The following is a 9,231-nucleotide window of genomic DNA, read 5'->3' on the forward strand; positions in this document are numbered from 1 at the left end:
TGTCCCACCAGCTAATGTTTCTTTTTATGAAGGCTGCATACTTCGCATTCAACCTTCGGGGCAAAAGGAGATGAACGCACCTCTTTCGCTTCCGAAATAGCATCTCTCTCACCTAAAATTAGCCTCCATAAACAAGGGAATAGTGCGACACATTATTCGACTTGTTTAGTTTGGATTTACTTTCCCCAAAAAAATAAAAATAAAGAAAGAATGCTAAGTAAAGAGAAAAACAAAACGGATCTTTGATGAGCTGGATATGAATTAGCTTGTTTTTGCCTCAGAATCGCGGAGACGAGAGTTATCTTTTTTATGTTTATTTACTGTACATTTTACTGCTACCTCAAAGGAAGCAACATCTCCATTAAACCGTCACGGTGTTTAGTCCATATCTGCTTTTGTAAAAATAGATCGGGGTTCGTAGACTTGTTTTATAAACCTATATTTTGTAAACTTCGGGGAACGATTCAACATCCTGAAGAAATAAAATTGCTGCTTATATAAACAAAGATTTTGCAAAATCTCCTTTTTTTAAGTAAAAAATAATTCACCACAAACATCTTCAAAAATAGGACGTGTAAAGCATAAACATTCAAAATCTGTCCAAGGTAAACTTGCAGATGGTGTTGTGTTTACCAACTTTGAGTCTCGTAAAACTCAAATCTTGGCACCATTTCGTTATATTCAACATGCACCATGATTGCGTGGGCGTAATGTACAAGACCAATGAACAAAATCGATTCGCACATAAAATTTAACGTTGTTTATATCAAAAAATTAATCAAGATTTAAAAATAAAGATAAATAAAAATTATATATCTCTAATTCTTATCAAATTGTTAATACATTATAATTGTAATTTAATAATTCTTTATTAAATCTGATGGAATAAGATATCAGAAAACAGTTCATTATACTGCAGAACAAAATTGAAAAACACGTAATGCAAACATTAGTAGAACCCGCAGGAAGTGTGCTACAAACTCTTCATCTAAAACCAGTTCAATATAAATATATAAATAAACAAGAGAAAATTAAGAGCTCTCGAGAAAATAACACAGCAGGAATTTATCAATTAAAGTTCTGATTTAGCGATGAATAAAATTTGAGATTGGATCTACTTCGTTCTGCAGTTGTTGTTATCGTAATGGTAATATCTTGATAGAAAAAGGTTTTAGCTGTGGGTATCGATTTTCTGTCTTGAAGATTAGATTAAAAAGATTTTGTGTGTTCGAATAGGGTGATACGTTTTGCGCCACCTATGTAGTACCATAGATCACCTACGGGATTTCAAAAAACTAACAATCATCACGTTTGGTGCAATTACAACACTAGTAGTGTTATTGAGTACCCTATGTATAATATATTTCTTTGCTTATGTCAAAACTAAAGTCATTTGGTGGTCAATATTATTTGTTTCTCTTTACATTTGACAGGTGACAGTTACGAAATTTATCCTGTTTCAAAATGGAAAGGAATACGCTAGCAAAATTGTTTCAACGGTAAATTTTGGAAGAAAAATCCAAACCAAATGGCGCCTACTGCTCAAACAACTCGACGTCTGGTCAGTCATCTTAAAGATACTGGGTTAAACCGAGATCGAAAACATCCAAGCGTGAGAGATAGTTGCGATGAAGAGCTATGAACATTGACGAGAAAACGTGCAACGCAATTGACCATTTCTTGGTGGTTCCTTCAAAGAATCTTGATCTCAGATTTGAAGATGTTTCCGTACTAAATTCAGATAGTTGTTGCAACTAATAACGAAATGGCTGATTTTTTCGAGAAATTGTTGATTTGCGACAAAGCGCATTTCCACCTCTTTGGGCATAACAAACAAAATACCCAGTTTTGGGCAACCAACAATCTTCGTGTTTTCCATGAGACACCACTTCATGCACAAAACGTGGCCGTATGGTGCACTATTTACTCAAAACATGTGATTTGGTCACATGGAACGATACCGTATCTCTTCATAATTGTTTTTGTCCTTCTAAATTCATTGATTTCATGCAGAGAAAGAGCTTTCATCCAGAATATCAAATAATTCTTTTGGCATAAGAGTTTGCAATGGTTTAAGCTGATTTTTAAGGAGTATAGTGTGTCTTAGAATAACAAAGCTGCTACAAGCTTAGGGTTACATATTCGTGGAAAGGTCCAAATTATTTCGAATTTCGCTTTAGCCAAGTCTTAAACATGTCGTTTTCAACTGAATCTATATGATTAATATTAAAGGTTCTCTTGGGTTGCTTATTATTTTGTAATCTTCTTGTGGAAGTGTATGTTCAATTCAAAATTTTTAGGAGATGCAATATTCAGGAAACAATAATTTACCACTAGCATCGTATCAGAACTCGAGCTCCGGGAAAAGAGAGATTTTTGCGGACACTCGTTTCCATTTTGTATAAGTGCTGATACAACAAATAGTCTCATATCAGTTGCAAAAAGTATTAGTTCTTCACCTGATAGCAAGCTGCCTTGCTATTATCCTTGAACAAGTGTACAATGCAGAAGTTTTACAATTTTTTGACGTTGTATTAGGTGGATATCGTGACACCTGATAGAAGTATGACAGTGCTAGTGTTAGTTCTAGTTTTTTGTTCTTTATTTGGCAAAAAACTCAAAATTTTAAACACAGGTTAACACAACACCATGTTTTCAAGGTCATATTTGAAGTTAAAAAGTTATATCCCAAACCTTAACAATATGTATAATATGGCTATTTCACCATTTGAAGAAACAACATTTAATAGGAACACACCTGGTATGAACTTATAGAGCAACAAAACGACATATTTTAATAAACTTTATTGTAGGCAATAAACTCTCGAATTGAAATTTCTACATGCGATGAATTTAAAAGAGGTGGTTAATAAATGTCACAATAAAAAATAACAAAGACAAAACTAACATAAAGATCGACTATAAACGAAACTTCTTAGCCAAGAAGTATGGATAGCCAATAAAAAAAAATGTCTGTTGTTATTTCTAACAAAATTAAATCTAAGTATTGTTTGCCTTATCGAGGATGTCATGTAGGCAAGAAGATCGTGTGGGTGGAACAAGACCAATGAGCTCAATCGAGACCAAATGATTGATGTAACCTTTCTAACCCAGCAATTTACTTAGTTCGTTACAAGCGTTGGTGTCTAAATTGATTGAATTAGGCTCTTTATGTGTCCTCGTTCGTACAACAACAACGAGAGGCGAAAATTAATTAGTAAAAGAAGTGCGTGTGTGAAGTTTTGCGGCCATAAAGTAATTATAGTTCAGTGCAGTTTATGCGGTGCAGCTTCGGTGTCACCTAATTCCTGGGTTCGCTTACAGTACGTAAATATAGGCGACCCAATTCTGCGGTGCTGCCAATCGACGTTTCATTTTAAGAAGGAACGGCGTGTTTTCGGACGACTGGCGCCATCAGGCACTGTTTATCTTTTCCCTTTCTGGACGCAATAATCCTATCGTGGTCTAATTATCCCAAATTAATTGGACTCTTCACTCTATATCTTGAAACAAGATACAATTTTCTTTTTTATATAGCTCTTGTTACAACACATAAACATAATTGATCAATGTCCTTGCGTTCTATTTCTAAAACGTAAAATGGTATAGCGAAAATTAAATTACTCGACGAGAGACGGTGCCTCATAAAATCTAATGTAAACGTTGTCGTGGAGCTTTCCGCACACTTGTTCCTCTTGAAACGCGAATTTAACGATAATATTTTGACACAAGACCGCCGCTTACATTTAAAAATAAACCAACTCTGCACGAATTTCAGACTTTGTAAATGCTTTAGTGCTCGATTCATCACCTTTTTACCACGAGCTTTTACTATTTGCCGGCTTACTTAACAGGTTCCTTCAAATAACAGAACTAAACGAATGAGACTTGAGTTACCGGGTTAATTTTGGACGACGACAGGGCAATGAATAAACTACAATGTCGCACCAAGATGTTAAGCCCTCTTGATGGTTAAAGCATTTCGTTTTGAGGAGGGTTTAAAGGTAACACCTGTTCACTGAAGTTAAAAGGGAAAAAGTGTTAAAAATAAAATGGTCTTGTTACAAGAAAAGAGGTTAACATCGATCTTGATCTTTGTAGAGATGGAAAACCCCGATTTATATCTTTAATTATGTTGCTTTCACTCCAAAATTCACTTTGCTCAAAAAAATAAAGATAAAATAAAAATAATCATGTTTTCAGCTGTTGTTGCCAGTTGCATAAAAAGGAAAGCAGATGCTTCTATTAATAAAATGTAAGATTTAAGTATTTATTTTAATGATTCTAGAAATTCAACACCCACAGAAACACGAGAAAACGAAAACAACTCACGAGTTATCTAATTTGTGTTTTTTGATCGCGAGCTTTAACACCTTTGCATACACGTCTTGGGACTACTTCCGACATCCACAACAATTAATTTTAAGCTTCAAGGAAAAACATATTTTTAAACGTGACGATCCTTAAAAATAATTTCGAACTCATGAACTTTGTAATTAGAACATCCTGAAATAGTCAGGAAACTGAATATGAACGCTAGAATTCTTAACAACTACCTTTGAATATGTAATCGCGATTGCATTTATGAAGATAACTAGAGTATACTAAGAGGAAACGATAAAAAGATGGAAGGAAGCAGCTGACGATATCAATGCAGAACGGGGTTTAATGAATAACTACAAAGGTGAGAGCGGATGTCGTTAAAAGGCATAGGATTTTCATTGCCAGCACGTGTTATATTCAAAAAGAATAAACGTGTTCTTTTAAAATTAATGTGTAATTTTATTACTTTTTTTGCTTTCTCCCATTTATGAATTGGATGTAAAGAGAAAGTATTTGATATTAAATTTTAATGAACTTACGTAAGTGCAATAAACAAAAATAATTTTGTTTGTATATATTTTGCAATAAAAGAATTTCTCTCCAATTTATTCATACACCAACTAACTTTGTGAACTGCTCGAAACTTTATATATCAAGTTAATAAGATAAAGCATAAATATTGGAAATTAGAGCATGTAGCGAAAATAAATTTCAATTTTGAAATGATGAATCAGATAAAAAAATCTTTTGCAATGAATTACTAAAAAGTTCTTGCTTATGTAATATTTAAAGAACTTCCGAAATGCTTAACAAATCTGTTAAATTTAGTTTCTATCGGTCGTAACTGAAAGTATCCTCAAGAAATGTTATAAAGTTACTGTCAAGGATTGTGCAAAGATCTTACTGGCTTATAGTAATCTATTTTTAAATATTAGCACGAAAAATCATGGGGAAATTGGTTGTATGTATAAATACAATTGTATTTCTTACTACTCTAGATTTTCGATGCAGGAAAATAATATCAAAGAATACGTAATGGCTGATGGTAGCGATAACCTAGTTAAGATGAAGACAGAATAGTTAAAGACGAGGACGATTGCCTCCATTGGAAAAGACGTGGAGTTAAGTAAAGTGATTATCCACTAATTTGCCTAAAATAGTATCAGAAGCAGCGTAGAGCTAGTCCAGTTTTATTGCAATGACCACAAATCCAATTTTCAAGTAGAAACGCAACATTTAATGTCCATACAATTTCTAATTGTTTAACACTGCCAGTCACCCAAACCAGTTGATGTATTCGAAACAGTCACCAATATAAATTAATTGAGGAAATAATCATATCTGAATCTGAACTCAATATGCGCAGTAAAAAAGCTTAGTCTTGCAACATATTGTCATAAAATCATAACTTTGATAGGAATGAAGTACGTCATGGGTTACCATGTCATACCTACCCCAAGACTGGTCAACTGAGCTTGTCATAGAAGTACCGTATATAGCTAAAGTGTTGCCTATTTCAATATTAAAAGAAATTAGAACTTTCAAAATCGGTGCCAGAATAAACCTGTAAAACGAGGATTCAAAATATATCAACCAATTTGATTTGGACAATGGCAAAAAAAGGTTATGGACCACAATTAGGTTTGTGTGAAGGTATAGTACTAGAGATAGGAAACGTTTTTGGTGGGTCTAGAATGTAAATTCTATTTTGAAAATTATTTTAACTTCCTTATGATGCAGTACAATCTGGCCAAGATGAATATGGGATGAACATGGGGAAATGTGCGTACATGTCATTTGTGAAGCGGATCGGTTATCACTTGTATGTAGATGGGTCATGGGTGGGATTGTTTTCTATGGACTAGAGGAAATTTACTTATAAATTAAGAAAGTCAAAAATAAAGTATTATTTGCAAGTTTTCTTTGATCTAATGGATATCGCAATGAGCAATGCATATGAAAGCCTCATAAAAAAATTTTATGCCTACCAGGACAATGACCAGAAAACGAATAAATATTATTTAATAAAATGCTTATGTTTTTGTAGCAAATTGTTATTACAAACTCATTTTCATATGGATTTACTATATACTTGATTAGGTATTTGACCCAGAGATTTGTAAACCATCATAATATGCAGTCAGTTACTCAAAAATACTTCAACCTCAATTTTGTGACTGAAAAGGTTAAGATAATTACAATCTTTGCTTTGATGGGATCTTCAATATCCCCGTTCCATCAGGAAAAAGAAATCTTTCTTGTGTATCGATTTCGCAACACGAAATTTTTTGTCCCTCTCAAAACAGTATCCTGTATTATTCTCTGTTTCCCCATTGAATGGGCTTATGTAGATTAAGAACAAAGCGCTATAACTCATTTTTCTTTAGGGCCCACTATCTCAGCACTCGGTGACCATCAACATCGTAATCAAGATGGATATAGCTATGGTGGGCCTTAAATCACCATTCATCTCCAGTTTTTGAGGATAATCAAAGCCCATCGTTCAGGAATTCCTAAGTTAAACTGTAAATATGTCTCGGTTGTTTATGATGTATACCAAAATTATTAAATATTGATTTAACTCTAGGATATCTAAACAACCTGTCACGTTATGCACGTTACACAAGCCAAACCTTTATATCTAAGCTTCTGTAATTAGTAGATCCTGATATACTGCTTATACAAGAACCTTATATAGCCAAGAACAGATATCAGGGTAGCTCAAGGCTAGATAGAGTAATCTCCGTTAGAGAGAAAAAAAAGGTGTTGTGTAAATGTGAAATCAGGTTTTTGACACAGTGAAGGAATGAATGAGGGAAAGAAATTGAAACCATAATACAGGAACCAGCACTTGAGATTGATAATTGGTCATGAAGAAGCGAATGTAATAACAAAGGTAGGGGAGAGAAAAATTTATAAAATAAACATTACCAAAAGCTAAGTACCACATATTGCAGTCTAAATACCAAGTTTCTCAGAAGAAATGGAATATCTCGGAAAATGTAATTGAATCCAAGAGACAACCAAGAAGTCAACATATAACCTAAATTAAAAACAAGCTTCCCAAACTGGCTCTTTCAAGTCGTTCGACTTATTTCAGCCCGGTTTGTTCTGGATTGTTGGTTAAGTTTTGTGTCGACCATTTTAAGTATCCTTTGATAGAGAAGTACAAAACTTTTTCCAAAATTCCTGATGACAGTCATCATGAGTTCTAATAAACAGGACCAACCTATCATGGCTTATTTGTGTCTTGATATCTGGTTGAATTTTCAAAATGGATTTCAGAAAAGCCACAAACATCACCATATGCCAGTATAACTCATTTTCATTTTGGCTTCTACTTGACGATCTGAATTCGATATTCTGCAACCATCTTCTCAACAGAAGCATGAATCGTGGAACTCAAAATGGTTGAATTCCGCATCGCTAATTCGTGGAGAACAGAACGTGTTGTAGGTCATCTTAATGCAGAACATGCTATATTATCAGCTTTATTATTAAACTGGGAGAGCCAAACCATGTTTTGCATCAAACACAAATAATAACTATGCACACATAAAGAATTTTTCTTGTTTACAAACACATCTACACAAAATGAATTACTGTAATTTCATTCACTCCTACACATATGACAGTATACGGCAAAATCAATAAGTGAGAAGTAAACAAAGCAGATTGTCATATCTTATGCCAAGAGATTACTACCACTATAGTTCTATTGTTACGGTAAAAGCGAAATCATTACTATTACTTTCAAAAATTATTAATTTTCTTCGTTTGTTATACAATCAATTTTACAACTGGTTTCCTAAGAAATATTGCGTAGAACTTTGCAGCGATTTATCATTGATAGTCTCGATGGAAAAGCCTCAGCACAACCTCTCAACAACTATCACGAGTGAGCGTTCACAACTCTATTCAAATAACAATTTATCTTCTCTTCCTTAATTTTATAGATGTGTTTTTCTGCAAATTTATGTTTTTCGTACTTTAAATAATATAAAAAAAGTTAATCTGTTATAAACTATTAGATTTCACACTTCATGTAAAGGTGAAAGATATCTTGATAAATTTCTAAGTGGAACCATTAAGAAATGCACTTCCTCATCCGACGCGACGCCATCCAAAAATACCAAACTATTTTTTCCATGTTTTCCTCCTCGGAATGCCGGAGCTTTAAGGCCGGCGTCTAAGCATGAAGCTCAAAGTGTCACCGTGACTTACCATCAGATATTGTTAGACGACGACGTAGGTGTGTTGGAGCCGCGTTTACTTCTTTTTATCGCTTCGTTTTGTAGGTGAGGACGTTTATGTCGTAATAGGCGCACCTAATTTACCGGTTTTGATGGATTTACGTTCACGGATTCTTCCAATTTATACGCAAAGACGTCTCTCAAAAGTCCTCTCTTACTATATTGGAAGGCGCGTGAGGAAAGTTTATCGAACTCCGTCTATTTATATTTTATGATTAATAGTCGTCTAGTCGAATAACGTACTAATTAGTTACAAATTTTAAAAACTTGTTTGGTTTGAAGGATCCTACCATTCATTTTTTTTTTGTAATCAATAAAGAAATCAATATGGCCTATAAATTGTTAGTGTTATTATCCACCAAAAATACCACCCACATTAGCAATATTTTCTTTTTCATTGAAATCGACCTCCAAAACTCGAAAACGTAAACAGTACAAAATAGTTTATCGTCCAAACAAACTCAGAGAACTTAAATAGGTCATGTGAACAAGTCAAAAAAAGAAGTCGGATTAAAACGCTTCGGGGAAAACCCCCGTACTAACTACTATTACTACGCAAGATGTATATGAGAGAAGAGGTGCCACCCTTCTGTACCGACATTCCAATCGTTTTGTTTTTGAAAAGAGAGTCTGAGAATGAGACGGGGGCCTCGGT

The sequence above is a fragment of the Onthophagus taurus genome, chromosome 1 (assembly GCF_036711975.1).
Source record: "Onthophagus taurus isolate NC chromosome 1, IU_Otau_3.0, whole genome shotgun sequence".
NCBI lineage: Eukaryota > Metazoa > Arthropoda > Insecta > Coleoptera > Scarabaeidae > Onthophagus > Onthophagus taurus.